The sequence below is a fragment of the Acomys minous genome (assembly GCF_964271855.1).
Source record: "Acomys minous genome assembly, chromosome: 16".
NCBI classification, from domain to species: Eukaryota; Metazoa; Chordata; class Mammalia; order Rodentia; family Muridae; genus Acomys; species Acomys minous.
The window spans coordinates 15258100-15275844 of NC_140498.1; the positions used below are offsets into that span (position 1 = coordinate 15258100).

Below are 17745 nucleotides of genomic sequence, written 5' to 3' on the forward strand. Positions count from 1 at the left end.
CTCTATAACAGCTGCTTGCATCTCGGGTGGCTTCACTGACCAGAGCCTCGATAATTCCATATATGAGGATTATAGTGAGATAGTGCACATATAAGACACAGGTGGGGTGTGTCTTACCCAATCCATCCTCATCAATTGCTAACTATGGTTCCTGTTTCTGTTAATCATTCAGGATAAGGGATATAGTTCTGTTTGAAGAGTACTTGATTGGCATACGTGAAGACCTGCATTTGATTCCATGCACTGCACAAATGGAGGAGTGCATACCTGAGTCTCAGCACTGTGGGTTGGAAGCAGAAAGACCAGGAGTTCAAGGTCACCTTCAGCTACACATCAAGCTACAGTCCAGCCTGTGCTACATGAGGTAACAAACAATATATAACATAATGAAAGTCTGGATGTTTCAAGAGTAATCAAAGTCATTGTTGCTGGGCACTATAAACAAAGGCAGAAAACAAAGAGGCTAGAAGGGACTGGGATGTGAAAATGGTGTGTTTTAATGAAGTCAGTCTCTGTAGCCTGTTCCAGGTATCCATGCTTTCTCTGGTGCTAGGTCCCCCCACCTTTTTTCCTGACCTATTATCCTTGTCCTCATGTCCTATTTAGGCAACTTCTGGGCTGTCTAAAATTACTGAAGCAAAAACCTGTATTACTTTTTAATAAGCTACTATTTTTTCCATATTAAAAAGGACTGACCATAGAGTCTTTAGTTATAGTCTCCTAGACATTATAGCCTCTGACTCTTTTTTCCTGCCGATTGGTCAGAACTATAATAGTGTCAGACTCTGTGTATAGGATAGACGGATTGATGGATGGACAGATGGATGGATGTGTGGGTGGACTGGAGGATGTCTGGATGGGAAATTGGGTAGCTGAATGGAAGGATGGATGTGTGATGAATAGGAAGATAAGGGGATGGATGTGTGAATGGATGAGGAATGATGAATAAATGGATGGATGGGTGGATGGATGGATGGATGGAAAGGTGAACAGATAAATGGATAGAAGGACATAGAGCCATATGGATGGATAGATTCAGGGATGGATGGATGGATAGATGGGTGGATGGATGGATGGGTGGATGGATGGATGGATGGATGGATGGGTAAGTCAGCACTGGGATAGCATTCCACATGCAGGAGCATCTCAGCCACTTCATTCAACACCTGACTGCCTTTGGGACCTCTTCCAGTGGCTGCACAGCCTTTACTCTTACTTCCTGCAGCCAGCAGCTCTTTGTATATTCAGGCAACCCAGGTTTTCTGCAGACAAACCTTTTAACATGGACTTACAAAATTTTACTGGTGCAACAGAGATTCCTGTGAGCACCCTCTTTAAGTAAAGGGAATTATAATGTGAGGGGAGTGACTCAGGCACCAGAGCTCACAAAGAAAAACCAGGCTAATTTTGTGCTTCACTAATTCAAGATTCTTTTGCTGGGTAGTTGTGGGGGATACAGCATGACAGATGTGCTCAGGATTTTCATGTTTCATTAAGAAATAGATTTTGCACATCAGTAGTTACGTGGGAGAGGAGATATAAACTATGCTAGGACTAAATATCCAGTAGTCACACTTTTTGAATATAAAAAGGCTGCACAACTACATTTATTTTCATTTTTAAGAAGTGCTATAGAGGCAAATTATTGACTCTTTAGCTCCACGGCTCTTTTAAGTTAAACTTGGAGAACCATGAATCCATTTACTTGAATCAAGTATTAAAACGGATATGATTCTAAGCAGCAATTAAGACTTAAATGCCATCATTTAATTTCTCCCTGGAAAGCATTTGTTTGCCATCCTAGGACTGAGACATGAAATTGGCCACATCTGGAGACAAACCAAAGACAATGCTGTATCAAATCTCATTTTCAGAGGGCACATCTGCTTCGGGTGGGGGGGAGGGGGAACAACAGTAAAAGGCAGCCAAATAGAAACCAAAGACCCATAACAAATGTGAGGGGGTGGGTGATAAGCTGTTACCATGGAGAACTGTGGGATTAATTTGCACCCCTCTTGTAGGTATGGCCCTGCTTTGTTGTAAGGGTTCTTGACTGAGCTGAGAATTCTGTATTGAGAGATGCAATTTCCTGCCAGAACTGTAGGTTGCTCTGTGTCATTGTGTGGGGAAGTTGTTACCCCACCATCATCCTGTCCCTTTTTGACCTTCGCAGCCATTCATGAGCATGAACGTGTCCTGCTCTTGTGGCTGCCACTGAGTGGACCAGGCTAGACACTGGCTCACAGTGGCCAGTTAGATTTTCTTGATCAGGTCCCCAGCTTTGAGTTCTAGTTCAGGTTGGTGTGTTTGCTTCAACTTAGCACGTGTGAACTCTGGAGCTTTGGAAAAAGACAACTACCACAGACACAAGAGGGTTTCTTCTATAGTTGTTAGGGTCAGAGCCTGGGCCCTGGCAGCCAATGAGTCAGGCTGGCCCATACATCCTTAGTGGTCCAAATAAAGAGAAAATTCATAATGAAAACCAGAGAAAGATGGTGTATTCAATGTGGCTACTTGGGGATGAGAAACAGAGAGGCTTAGTTACCCTAAGTCCACCACTAGGGTCTTGACATACATTTTTGCTTTAATAGAGGGCAAGAAGCATGCATAGCTAAGCAGCTCAGGTCAAGGTGTGGTCCTGCCCATCACTGACCCATCATTGTCTTAGATCCAGTCTCCCTTGCAAGGAAGTCTGAGCAGTTGTCAGTGTGAAATCTCTTCTGGGGAGGCAAGCTCCCACTCTGTCTGCACCAGGGGTTGGAGGGATTTCAATTTCTCAATTTAAAAAGGCTTAACGTCTTGTCTCCTAATGGTTTTCCAAATCTTCAAACGGGGCCCCTTCTTCAAGCTTTCTACACTAGGTAGAAACCATGGCATGGGGACAACATGCCACCATTTTGTACTACCCTATCCCCGACTGGGGTGCCCTAGAGAAATGAAACACAGAGGAAGCAGATGGCCTTGGGCCCGAAGACAAAACAGCTTCCAGTAAGCATCATGCTTCAGTGATCTCATTTCAGTGTTCGCTAAAGCGGTCATGTCCCGCTAATAAATGGCTATGTCTGTGCCTTTTAAACCTGTGGGAGAAATTTCTCTCTTAATTAGAGGACAGCTCCTCCGTAACCCAGAAGGATTGGGTTACATTAACTTCACATTATTAGGAAAATTAATGAGTCATTGATTAATTTTCTGTCCCTCTCTGGGATGAGTAAAGAAGCAAGAAGGAGATTCCTTGGGTTAGGATGTCCAAAAAAGATAGAATTTATAATGATATTCCTGGCAGTACCACAACAGCATTTGAGATGAATCAACAGGGCAGGTGAAAGCACAGGCAACACAGAGAATTCCCAGCACGGTGTCCTAATGTCTTTTCCTTCAGCTCACTTTCTCTGCTTTGTCAGCCTCAAGCTGAGAACGAGGTCATCTTTTTGTTCCTGAAATTGTGTGTGAAAGCCACTAAGATAAATCCCTCTACTACACACACACACACACACACACACACACACACACACACACACACACACACTTTTCCCCCTAGCAACTGAAGATATAAGCAAATTAAAACTCAGCAGCTCTCTGTAGCTTAATCAGAGAAGTTGGATCAAAGGACAAACTACAGGTGTACTCAGAATCACAGCTTACCAAGGCTCATGTCTCCATGGGCTGGTATGGGGCAGGGGATTGCTGCAGGACCAGTGAGGGCAAGTGTGTGAGCTAGCATCTGCTAGGGCATGCAGTCACAAGGCCACTAGTGCAAGTTTTACCTATAATAGTTGCGCAGGGAATAGTGAGTGAAAGTCATCAAGTGCTCAGGGCAGAGAGGAGTTGGTTAGAAAGTGGCCACTTTGTAACATATGAGAGTATTTTGCCTTTCTAGCAAGACTAGCACTCTAGAGAAACTGTCTTATCTCTCCTGTCAGAGACTAACCACCCTAAGGGAAGGAAATGCAAAGCTTGGGCTGGCTCTTGTTACCTTGTCCTGTCAAGAAGAGAGGAAATAGCTGAGGAGCACCAAGGACGCTCTAGTCTAGGAGTTCAAGCCCGCACCATGTGAAAATCCCAACCAGCAGCATCTGCTGAATCCACACCTTCCTCTTCTTCCCATTGCATCACAAAGATCCCCTGCTATCTGAATTGTACCAAAATTTTAACTAAATATAAGTAAATAAACCCATGAAACAAAAGCCAAAAACAAAATAAACATCATCTCGCAAAGAATATATAAACTTCAAGGCAAGAGTCCGATCTGCCAGGGATGCTCTGATTGTTTCGACAGGAATTTGGAACCACTGTAGCTAATGTGCTAAGGACATTAAGGGAACAGTTTGAAATATTGCAAGCAGAGATGAATGATGTTATCAGAGAAATTGAAGTTCTGAGAAGCAATCAAAAACAAATGCTAAAGATTGCGGTTCTAAAAGGAACAGGCCATCTCAGAACCGTGAGAGTTGTAGAAGAGCTACTGAGTATGTCTAACAGGAATTCAAAGTAGAGAAAAATAAACAGAAGTAACAGCCAAAAAAATAATTAATATCCAACCCAACTTAATGTTGGATACACTACCCAGATTCAGGAAGCCCAAACAATACCAACCAGACTAAATAAGCCCCCAAAGTAATCTACAAATAGTCCAATTTCAGATAATCAAAAGCAAAGAAAAACATTGAGAAAACCCATAGAGGGAAACTTAAATACCCTACATGTAAGTGAACAAAGGTAAAAATTATGTTATATAATTGTATTATGAGTAACTTGCAAGCAAAGAAGAGAACCCTGAAATAAATGAGGTTCTGAGCAAGGTGAATTATTTCGCTAACTGAGAATTCTGTATCCTGCAAAAACTCATCCATGAAAAGTAAATAGTTATTCAGTTAGAGGAATCTGTGCCTGAATGTGTACATCAGAGGACCTGATAAATTCTTCAGGAGGGAGAAAATTGACCTAGGCCAAACACACAGAAGACAAGTAAGAGCAACAACGGTGAATGGCCGAATGCTATAGAAGAGCTGTCTGGGCTCTTATGATGCTGTTAATAGAAGCCAGAATAGTTGGCGTGCTAGCCAAGTGCTGTACCACTGAGCTACATCCCTAACCTTTTCATTATTTATCGATATAAGACACAACAGCCCTTTTAAATCAATAACCATTATCTGCAGTCTACTCCACGTTTAAGCCAAGAATACTTCTTTACTAGACTTGCTCTACAAGAACAACAGTGCTCTAAGGACAAAGCCAGGTAAAGGCTTTAATAAAAACGGAAGCTACAGGCAAATGTATTTCATGAACACAGGTGAAAATATCCTCAGTCAAATATTAGAAAATTGAGTACAGACGTACACAAAAGTCATTATGTACCGAGATGAAATAGAACTTGCTCCATATCTAAAAGACTGCTTCGACATTTAAAAATGAATTAATATAATGTACCATGTCAAATAGCGTAAATATGGAATAATCACATTACTGTATCATTTAAAACAGAGACTTAAGAACTTGTAACAGTGAGTCATGGAAGAAACTCTCAGCAAATTAGGAACAGAAGGGAACATTCTACCAAAAACATCTGAAGAATGCTACCTGGCCTTGTGGGTAACATTCAAGAACCGGAATCTTTCCTTCTAAGATCAGAATTAAAGCAACAGTACCTTACTTATCATTGCTTGCAACATCATCTGGACATATCAACGTGATAAGACATGAAAAGGAAAGCAGGCACATCAAGAAGGGGAAAAGAAATGAACTTTGTATATGTTGTGACTCTGTGACTCTGTGACTCTATATAACAAAATGTAATTTAGTTAGTTAATTAATTATCCTGGAATTAATATGAAATAATAGTGATATTGCAGGATACGAGGTTACCATCACACTGCCTTCATACACACTAACAGCAAACCAGCAGAAACAGAAAGCAAAGGCATCTTGCTATTTGTTAGTACTCTGCAAATGAAATAATTAGATATACATCTAGCAAAATATACATAATAGCTATATGAGCAAAGCTAAAAAGAAGGATTAAAAATAGCAAAGAATTAAATCAGTGAACAAAGGAGAAATAGATCACCATCAGATAGGAAGATTAAACTTTGTTAGTATTTAAGTTTGGACTAATATGATGTAGAAAATGAATGCAATCCCAACTAATGTCTCAATGATATTTGCATGCACTCTGAAGTTCATATGGAGAGGTAAATGACTCAGAATACTAATTCAATCTTGAAAGATGATGTGCAGAATTGACAGTATTCAATGCTTGGGCTTACTGTAAAGCAGCAGCCGTTGAGCCAGCAGAGATCAGGTAAAGGGGAGACACATAAACGGAACAGAGGGTTCAGAAATTAACCACAATGAATACAATGTCCTGACTTCACTTCTGTTGAAAAAAATAAAATATCCTAACTGTGATGGATTTCTTAGTTATCAACTTGACTTCTTCTGCAGTTAGCTAAAACACAAATGGATGGGCACACCTGTGAGGGATTTTTTTCTTTATTAAATCATCTGAAGTGGAAAGACCCACTTTTAATCAGGATCTTTTGCAGTAGGAAGATACTCTTTTAACTTGGGCCACCACCATCTGCTGACAGCCTATATCAATAGCATGGAAGAAAGAAGGTTGCTCTCTTTACCTCCTCCTGTCACTCCTGCTGGCAAGCCTACCCCTTCGCTGGCATTACAGCCTACTTATTCAAGATTCTAGAGTATTTAGAAAACCAACTGATACACACAGCTTTATGGACTGCACAACTACTGGATTCTTGGACCTTCTGTTGGTAGACAGCCATTGTTAGACTAATTGGACCACAGCCTATAAGCCATTCTAATAAATCATGTATGTATGTATATAATAATAATAATAATAATAATAATAATAATATAAACATTATATGATGTATAGTAGTATATCAGTTCTATTCTTTTAGAGAACTCTGACTAATAAACTTATAAAGGGCACCTTAGGGGAGGCAGGGTTTTATTTCATCTTTCAATCCCAGCTTACAGTCCATTACAGTGGGGAAGTCAAGGCTGGATCTTCAAACAGCTGGTCATTCTATATCCACAGTCATAAGCAGAGAGAAATGAATGCACACCAGCTCACTTGTTTTGTTGCTTGTGCTAAGATTACTTTTCCAACTCTTGTTTTGTTTTGTTTTGTTTTGAGACAGCGTTTATCTGTGTAGTGTTGGCTGTCCTGGACTCACTTTGTAGACCAGACTGCCCTAGAACTCACAGAGATCCATCTGCCTCTGCCTCCCTGAATGCTAGGATTAAAGGCGTGCACCACCATGCCTGACTACCTTTTCCATTTTTACACAGTCCAGGATTCCTCTACTTAGGGAATGACGCCACCCACAGTAGGTTGAGTTTTTCCATGTCCATTCATTCACTTAAAACAACCACTCACACAGATGCCAACTTGCCTACTGAATGTAGACAACCACTCATTAAGACTGTCTTTCCAACTGGTTCTGTGTTGCAACAAGTAGACAAAACTAACAAATACAACCATCAACTGATCTTTAACAAGGGATCAAAGAAAATACAAAGAATCAAAGACAATCTTCAATAATTGATGCTACAAAAACTGAACCTCTCAACCATGTGAATCTTACTAACACCCTTCACAAAGGTTAGCTTAAACTTGCTGTCAATCAAGATATAGAATTCCAGTCTATGAAACTCTTAGTTCAAGTGGGAGGAAATCTGGAATACTTGGGAAGGACAACAACTCATGAGATAAAAGCCCCAAAGCATCATCTATGAAAGGAACTATTGACAAGCTGGTCTTCATTAAAATAAAAAGTGTCTCCTCTTAGAAATATGATGACAAGACAATGGGAAAACAAACAGCAGATTGGTATAAAATAGTTGCAGAGGATATATACTGAGTCTCTACCAGTATTCACCTCATCTTTTCAACTTCTGTTCATTGGAGCCTAGCCCACCAGATGTTTGAGCCCATATTCTTGGGTCAGCTTCATGCCTCCCTCCTTGTGTTTGCAGTTTTAATCTTATTGGCAAGAAGTCTTCTCCCATCTTTAGTTTGTGTCTAAAAGTAGATCTTCCCACCCCTATGTCACTCTGTGTGAGCCAATGTATTCTCTGCAATTGCCTCCTGATATGCCTATCCATTTCTGTTTCTGAACTATTTACAATACACCCAATGCGGTAGCAAAATTTCTTTTAAATGTAATTCAGTATCACCTTGTTCTTTCTATCTCAGCCTCCTTGTCCATTTTCCTTTCTGTGAGCATCACGTCCAAGCTTTGCGTTTTATCATCTGCTGGAAGCCCTCCATGGCTCATGAATTTCCCCTAAAACTCAGGGGATTTTTAATCACGTTCTTCATTCCCTTCAATACTTTGTTTTTAAGTCACAGCTCAAAGATAGGCACCCAGGCCTTCCCGCTCATTTGCTGCAGTATAATGCTCTGTCTGTAATACCCCTTACTCTTGTAATTATCAGTTTCTTACATCCTCTGTGTATTTGTCAAGGTTTTTAAGGAAAACAAATCTAATACAACACATAATTATAGGATATATATCCTCATTTGTTCACTGTGTCACCAAGGCTTGACAGTTCCATGGATTCTGTCCACAAGCTGGAGAGCCAAGGAGTTCAGCAGCAGCTTACTACCACAACGGCAAGCCTCAGAGAAAAACACCAGTGTTGCCTTCCATACAGTCAACAGCTGTAGGCATGAAGCCTGGGACCTGCTATTACTATCACTCCTTGGAGCATCTAGTACAAGTCAGAGTCTAATGGACAAATAACCTAGAGTCTAATGTCCAAGGGTTGCAGCAGTGTCTAACAGAAACTCATGGAGAAAGAAAGATGGAGAGCAAATAGACAGAATAAGTTACTTTTTATTGTTGTTGTGACAAAAATATCTAACAAAAGAAACTTAAGGAAATACGAGTTCATTTTGGCACACAGCTTAGAGATACCATCCGTCATAGTGGTAAAGTCATGCCAGTAAGAACCGAGGCAGCTGGCTGCACTGCACCCACAGGAGCAGAGAGATGAATTCAGGTGCACAGCTAGCTTTCACCTTCTCATCCAGTCCAGGAACTCAGCCCATGGTATGGTACCATCAGCATTTAGAGTGAGTCTTTCCATCTAGACTCAGTCTAGAAACTCTCACACATGCCCACGTGGTTGTTTCCATGATGATTCTAAACCCCATTAAGTTGGCAGCAAGCTTACCCATCACAGACAGTCTCTCACTTCCCCTACTCTTTCATTCCACCCTCATCTCCAGATCAACGAAGGCTGTTACTCCAAACCCAAGTAGAGATTCCTCCTTAACTTGCTGACCTCACACTGCTGCCAATAGCTTCACATGCATGCCCTACTAACAGTAGGCTTTGGCAGTCCTCAGGCTGATAAGAGAACACCTTAAATTATCTATTGCATCATATATTAGTGCATTACCTCATTAGTTTTCTTCCCCCAGACCCATGAACACCTATACTAGCATGCAAGACTAGTGAGTGCAGGCAGTCATCTTTTTTTGTAAGCTGATTTATCCAAGCATGAAACACAATGCTCAACATTTATGCCTGAAAGATATTCACCAATTGCACCATTGGTTCCATGAGAAGATACTGCTGAGTGAATTTGTTACCATGCTGACAACTAGGGAGTCCCTTGGATCAGCAAGTCTTTTCATAAACTCTGTATGCACTCACCAAACAAGCTTCTCGTAACCAATGGGAACAGAGAGAATTTGTTCTAGGTATTTATGGCAGTTCATGATTGAAACAGTCCTGGTTCTTTCAGAACTCTAGATGGTGGAGGAAGGACATTGAAAATGAAGGATCCAGTGTCACTTCACCAGATAAGAGATGTCTTCTAAATATAGGGAAAAACAAATTTTAGTAACTATCACTTTGAACAATTGTTAACTAATAAACACAAGGAAGTTGTGTATAGTAATTGGTTCTGTGTAATCTTAACAGCATACTTGCTGCATAATATTTACATCATGGAGAATGGCCAATGTATTTCTATCCTTATACCTCATTTCTTGGTAGTTAGCCTTTCAAGCCGCCCTCATCCCTTTCCAGATTTTGTAGACTCACAGTGTGTAATTATTGTCTATGGTCACAATGCTGGGCAACTATACACCAGGCCTTGCAGTTCCTGCCTAACTGTAACTCAGAACCTACTGATCAGCCTTCCCCTCTCCTCTCACTCCACTCTGCTTCTGGTCTCTGGACTCTCACTTTCTAGAGTCCACACGTGAGATTAGGTGGTGCTCGTCTTTCTGCATCTGACATATCGTCAGCTGAGGAGCTCTGGTTCCATTTGTCCACACAAGCAGCTGCACGTTGTTAGAAATAGGTCTGGGGCCGGGAGAAAAAGACAAAGCATGCAAAAGGAGTTTTACTTCTACAGAGAGGTGCCTAGCTACATCAAGCCAGTTCCATTGTTGTTGTTGTTGTTGTTGCTGCTGCTGCTGCTGCTGTTGTTGTAGTTTTAATCCCCACTGAACTGTGAGGAGCACAAAGGTTCTTGCACCCATGGACATCTAGGAAACCAGGAATGTTAATAACGTTTGGGTGTCTCCTTAATGGGGAAGATAAAATCAAATACCTGCATTCCATCCAGAAAGCTGAGAGTGGATATTGTTAATGACCTGGTGGCATTTTTGCTTTCTATGGCAGCAGCCTTTGCCCACCTTTTGCTATAGAGGCAGACCTCATCCAAATTACTCAGAATGATTATCCTAGACTCTCCCTCCCTAGACCGTTCTCTTTAGCTCCCAGAGTTAATAAAAACCCATCCTTAGGGGAGATGTCATGTATTTTATATACTGCTGACCCCTATGCTATCTTGTCTAGAGACTACATTTGATCTTAGACTTTTGGCTACAGCTCATGGTCACATATACTTTATAAAGCAGTTTCTAAGTAGTCAGCTCTTAAGCTTGATTGTGCACCTAGAACTGTTACCTCGAAGCCTGGAATGGGGATGAGTGTTGCCTGGAAACTTTTCCCCAAACTGAACCGAGTCTTGATTCTCATCTCTCGGCAGGTCACTGCCTGTGTTGACACATGCAGGATCCCTCTCACCTAACACCAAGGGGTCCTGTGCCTCACTCTGAATGCTCAGAGCTTAGCCTCATAAGCTTATGCAATAGGCTAGTTGGAAGCAACACAGTTGAGTGTAACCTTGAGTATATATTTTGGTTTCAAAAACTGCTGATTCTGGCAGAATTGTAATTCCTGCCGAGCTGTTTCTTTACTACTATTTTTAATGGAGCTTGGTCTTATTTAACCCTTTGGTAGAAAACACAGTACATTTCTTGCAAGGTAACAGAACTTCACTCTTTATATGGCTGATGGGTATCCTACTGTGCATATGTACCACATGGGTTGATAGGTAACTTGACTGTGTCCAGGTTTTAATTAATGTAAATAGTGCAGTAATGAACATGGGAGTGCAGATGCCCCTTGGACATACTGTCTTGACTTCTTTCAGGTATGCACCTAGGAGTGACATAACCAGGACCTGAAAAGGAAACCTTGAGTTGGAAATGGTATAAATAGAGATACTTAGGTCGTTCTCTTCATATAACGGACTGCCAACTCCATTTCATTTGCAAATTTAGTCTATTTGGCAAGCATGAAGGATTCTGAGCTCAAACTGATCTCCAAAGAAAAGATAGAAAACATTTGATTTTTCACCCAGGAAAGACTATGACAAAGGGACAAAGGACTCTGATAGGACAAGAAATCCCCTAAGACTTTTCTCTTTAAAAAAAAAAAAAAAAAAAAAAAGAGGAAATTGTTAAACTCCTACTTTCTGCAGCCTAGATTTTAAAGCAGAATTGTTTTTTCTTTGTTTTCTTTGTTTGTTTGTTTTCTTTTTTGTGGGTCTTTTTGTAACAGAGACCAGGGACAGTGGAGGCTACCACGGTCCCAGGTCTCCTGCCACATAGGAAAGGTTAGCCTGTCTCATAGATAAATTTACATATGTTTTAGCCTTGCTGTACAGCTTTCTATAAAACGCAAGACAGCCAAATAAATCCATTTTCCTTTTCCATTTTCTGTTTTCTAACTTCTTTGGACTGCGGGAAAACCGAGGCCGTGTGCTTATGAACCTACATGGCCAGGAGCAGTGCATTCAGTGGACCATGTTCTTACCAGGCTCTAGCCCTGGGGTCTCCTTAGTTCCCCATCTCTGTGATCTCTCTTAAAAGAATTCAGATGAGACATATAGAATTCTGTGGGGCACACTTAAGGGAGGAGACTGCACAGGGCTCAGAGGGACCACCATAGACACGAATGCTCTCAAGGATTCCAGTGCTCATTGCCAGGGAGGCTACTGTGCTGACGAACATTTTTAGTGAGACTTTAGACTATTTCTTGAGGTCTCTAGATAGGGGCTCTTTCCTACCCAGGTAACTGGCTGACCCCTTTGCATTAAGGGAGGAGGCAATGGTATGCCTTGCTCTTTACCAGAAACTTCAGATATATAGTAATCTTATGATTTGGGGAACAGCTTATTACTTTCTCTACCCAAGGCAGAAATGGCCCTTAGGTCCTATTGTTTTGCATAGTAATCAAAATCCTATAGTTTCTCTTCTTGGGTTTGCAAGTTACTACAGATGTAGAGGGGTCTGTCCTCATGACCTGTATGCCTGACCTGACTGTCTGGCTACCGAGTAATAATACCTGGGTCGTAAGTTCTATTTCACCTCCATACTGATTTGTATAGTAGTTATACCAATGTATCTTATCTACATGGATAAGAAAAAGAGGGGGAGAGGAGAAGGAGAAGGAGGGGGAGGGAGGGAAGGAAGGAACGAAGGAAGGAAGGTTCAAGCATAGGAAAGGGCTGTCATAAGTCCTGTGGTAACTGAGGATAGACTCCTGTGATCTGATCACTCTCAAAGTAGCGGCATGAGGATTACAAGTTCAAGGTCAGCTTTGGTAACTAGAAGGCCCTTCCTGCAACAAACAATCAAAACATTCCAGTGTAGGTGTAGCCTTGATTTCAAACTCCAGAGCATTGAGGGGAAGGCTGGAGCAGCTATGTTGAGGCAGAATCTTTTTGTTTGTTTGTTTGTTTGTTTTTGTTTTTCGAGACAGGGTCTCTCTGTGTTAGCCTTGGCTGTCCTGGACTCACTTTGTAGACCAGGCTAGCCTCGAACTCACAGCGATCCGCCCGCCTCTGCCTCCCGAGTGCTGGGATTAAAGGCAGAATTTTTATCATCAAGCAGTGTTCAGGATTTTATAGAGAGAGCCAGGAGCTGTGGCATGTGCCTGTAATCCCAGCCCTCGGGGAGGCAGAGGCAGATGTATCTCTGTGAGTTCGAGGTCAGCCTGGTCTACAAAGCGGGTCCAGGACAGCCAAGGCTACACAGAGAAACCCTGTCTCAAAAAACAAAACAACAAAAAATATTTTATATGTAGAATCTGTGTGTTCCATCCTAATTTTCAGCCCACATGTTACCTTGGTGGATTCTACAGATACTGTGGGCACAATGACAGTTGGATAACAACACTCAGCTGCTGACATGTGGAGGGCAACAGTATCGCCATTCTTGATCCCTAATTTGTCAAATGCTCACATGCAATCTGGTTTTGACATCTGTTATAATTGATCCCAAAGGAGAGGCCGCTAATGTTCCTACACGCCAGAGCAATCTGCGTGCAGGATGTTTCCTCCTTTTCTTTGAAGTCCCTCACACAGTGCTTATGCTTCTATTCTCATTGTGCCCCTGGACATGAGTCCTGCTGTCTTCTATTTCCTGTTCTTCTCCACCTGCCTTTGTTACCTGAATCACTAGTCATATCATCTTCACTATCATCACCAACATCACCATGGCCATAATCACCATGATCATCATCACCAGGATCATCTCATCATCATCATCACCATGATCATCACCACCATCATTACCATTATCATCACTAACATCACCATGATCATCTCATCGTCATCATCACCATTATCATCACCAACATCACCATGATCATCACCATTACCAACATCATCACCATGATCATCATAATCATCATCTAATCACCAGCCGCACTTCCTATTTTTCCACAGAAGAGTTATTTCTTAGCTCTATTTTCAGTACTCTTTGGAATGAGTCCTTTTTCCTATTGTACACTTAGCAATCACAGTCAACTGAGTTCTGTGAAGAGACTCGTACCTCCCAAATATCATGAAGGAGATGGAGTTTAGAAGACAAGGGAGCAGGTGAGACAGCTTACAGTTTATAAGGATGTAAGTGCTAAAACCTCTTTAAAATGTTGAAAAGACATTTTTATCTGTTGTCAGTGTTACACAGCTTTTCAAGAACATATCTTTTAAAACAGGAAAGATGCAATTATTGTGGGGGCACACAGTAGATCACTGACCACCCAGGAAAGCTCTCTTGTCCTCTGAGCCACCTGCCCTGGTCCCTTACTTTGCTGTTGAGCATCTATAGTGCCTGTCAGGGACCAAGCCCTGAGTCTCTGACACAAAGTCCTGAAGGTGTCACCATGTCTTGGGGATCCCAGTAGAAGGTCAAGCATGAAATAATACCCCACACTCAGGAGGTGCTGTAGCAGGTAAAGGGACACACCCCTTAAGTGCCCCTGAATTGTCTTGCTTCTATTGAGTTTTCCTCCTTGCACTAATTTTTTTAATTTATATTTTCCTAACAGCCTCCAAAAGTACTCTTTTAAAAACCCGACGTGTTGATGGTTCATTTGGTGGTTGCTTGCTGTACAAGCATGAGGGCCTGAGTTTGATTCCTAGAACTTGTATGAACCCATGTGAAAAAAACTAAAAACTTGGAATGGTGGTTGTTGTGCACTTATCACCCAAGTGCTGACATGGGTGGGTCCCTAAGGCTGGCTGTCAAATCATTCTCCCTTCATGGTCTTTAAAAACAAAGCAGCGCTTAGAAACAACACTCAGAGATGTCTTATGGCATTCATATGCATGCACAGATGCATGTGAACCTGTACACACCACACACACACACACACACACACACACACACACACACTTAAAACCCACAATAGTCAGCATTTTGTATCTTCTTAACATCACTGATGAGAGGTATGGGGATGACCCTAAGGGATATCAGGGACACACAACCTCCTGAGGCTCCCCCAGTTTTCAGAACCCTCAAAAATAGAGACCAAAGGTCAAGAGAGTTTGTGACATTGTGGCTATCTCTGAATTTCTTTGAAAGATAACTGGAATAAAGTATGGCTGCAATCAGGAAGATGCAGGTGCTATAGTTTGAGTATTGCTGCTACCCAGAGGTCACTGTGATCAGTGCCTTGGGGGGGAGGTGCTGGGAAATTTGGAACTATGGCCTGTGGGGCACCAGGCAACACGTGACGATTCCTGTGTGGCTTCTTGAGTTCCTACCAGGATGTGCTTAAAGGGAAAAGTCCTGGCCCCTGGCCTGCCTATCCATTCTCCGCCTTGGTTTTAAGGGGCTGCCAGTTCTTCCAGCATATCTTCCTCCTATCTATGCCAGGGAGTCATGGAACCAAGCTCTGTGCTGTGTATTTGGACTTTTAACATATGCCATGATTGAGTAGGAAATATTCCACATCCTGTAAGAGCTCCAGGCCATGTCTGGTCATGCAGGGAGGCAGGGGCTCCTTGCTATACCTTTTCTGGTACTGGCGACCATTTCCAAAGTCAAAGGTCATTTCCAGTGAGCATTTCCTAACTCTTCTTTTTATGTCTTCAGGATCTCACTTGTAAAATCACCAAGATCTGATTCAGAGAGACCTGTCTTCTTGGCTTGAAGGAAAAAAATTAGAATGGCCTTTGTGGGTAGCAGTGAGGATTGCCGTATAGTTAAACTCTGCTTTGAACAACATTTTTTTTTATCTCTTACGGATCTTATCTGCTCCAAAAGCCAAATTGAGTGTGGAGACCATGTCTTCTGCTGTCCTGTGCACTCTGTACTTATTCTTTGGCATAAACACAGCACCAGGTATCTGCTGGCATTCCTTGGTGTTCTAGTTAGCTTTAGGTCAACCTGACACAGCCCAGAGTTATCTAAGAAAGGAGTCTCAATGGAAGGGCTGCCTAGATCAAACTGACCTGTGGATATGTCCTATGGGGTGCTTTTGATTGTTCATTGATGTAGAAGGACCCAGTCCATTATAGATGGCACCACTCCTTAGACGTACGGTACTGGGATGTATAAAAAAGCTAAATAAACATGAGCCTGTGAGGAAGCCAGCAAGCATCCTCCGTGGTTCCTGCTGCGCTTCTCGGCTGAGGTCCTGGGTCAGAGGTGGTACTGTGCAGAACAGCAAGCAGCCCTACCTTACTTAGCTCCTGCCCTGACTTCCTTCAGTGATGGACTGTAGCCTTGGAGGTACAAGCTGAATAAATGCTTTCAGTCCTTAGGCTGCTTTTGGTCAGACTGCTTTATCATAGCATCAGACAGAAACTAGAACAGTCTGTGAGTCACAGAAATTTGGCCCTGCACTGTTCACCTTCCATGGTAGCCATGAAGTCAGCTGGCTTCTTTTCTCATACCTTCTCTTGAGTGGTGCGTTTCCTACTCTTGTAACTTTACCCTGGTACACAGAACTGCGTAGCCTTCATGATATGAACTCATAACCCTGCAGGCAGCATAATCATGTTGCAATTTGTGTTGTCCTAGAGACTAAATGTGGGTTCCTGGCAAACCATACAGCCTTTCTGCACCGCATCATTCTTTGTTCTTGCTCCAGGCTCAGCCCTTACAGGTGTATGAGAAGTATGCTGTTCCCTTATCTTAGTTATGTGCTCTTTTCAATGAGTCTATAAAAATAATTACAAAATAAGAAAACTGGAGGAGTAGCTGGAGAGATGTCTCGGAGGCTAAGAGCACTGGCTGCTCTTCCAAAGGACCCGAGTTCAAACTTCCCCTAATACCTTCCTCAGATTTAATGTGTGAGAAGTTGACACCAGTCAATTACAGATGTAAGGTTGAAAAAATATCACAGTAACATGATCCAAAGATGTTCTCAGAAGCTTCAGCTTCCACAGTGACAGGCTCTGTGACCCCCGGGAGCCCGCTCCTGCCAGCCAAGTGGTATAAAACAGAAAGGCTGTGGCCCTTGTTTTCTTCCCCTCCTACCTTCCCCTTTTCCTCCTGTCCCGACACCTCCTCCCCCCTCTCCTCTCCTTTCCTCTCTGCCCTTCCTTGTCCTCCATTTCTCTTCTCTCCGCTCCTCCCCTTTCTCCTCTCCACTCTTCTTTGCCTCTTCTGTCTCCTCTCTTCTCCTTTATTCTCATTTCTTCTTCTCTCCATCTTTCACTCCTCTCTCTCCCCTCTCTGAGCCATACTTCTGTATACCTCAGGCTAGCCCCAAGCTCATAACCTCCTCTCTTTGAATCCGTCTTTCTGTTTACTCCAGGCTAGCCCCAAGCTCATAACAGTCTTGATGAGATTCATTTGTTTGTTCCATCCTACCTGACTGGTCCCTCTTTCTTATATTTCTTCTTCCACACTCCTGATTGCTTCTCCATGCTGGCTCCGTGTTAGAGTGAGCAGAGTGCTTTAACTTATAAAAAAATGAAACAAATAAAAATAAAACTGAAAGCCACTTATACAGGCACTTTGTTCAGATATTTTGATTATTATATGTTTTCTTCAGAAGGAAATAAGACTCTCAAGTTTGTGGGACACTGTCTCTTAGCCAGCTGCACAGACCATGGTTCTGTGGGTGCACTGAAGAACATGAAGAAGATGAAAACGCATACCCCAGTAAG

General features: G+C 42.2%; 1 long non-coding RNA gene across 3 annotated transcripts in view; it reads left to right on the top strand.

Moving 5' to 3' along the window:
- Positions 1–17745, top strand: part of LOC311585703 — a 97812-nt gene that overhangs the window by 24473 nt on the left and 55594 nt on the right. For all 3 annotated transcript variants that reach the window (XR_014775306.1, XR_014775307.1, XR_014775308.1), the window contains exon 2: positions 173–364. This is a non-coding gene — a long non-coding RNA (uncharacterized lncRNA). The remainder of the gene's footprint in view (positions 1–172; positions 365–17745) is intronic.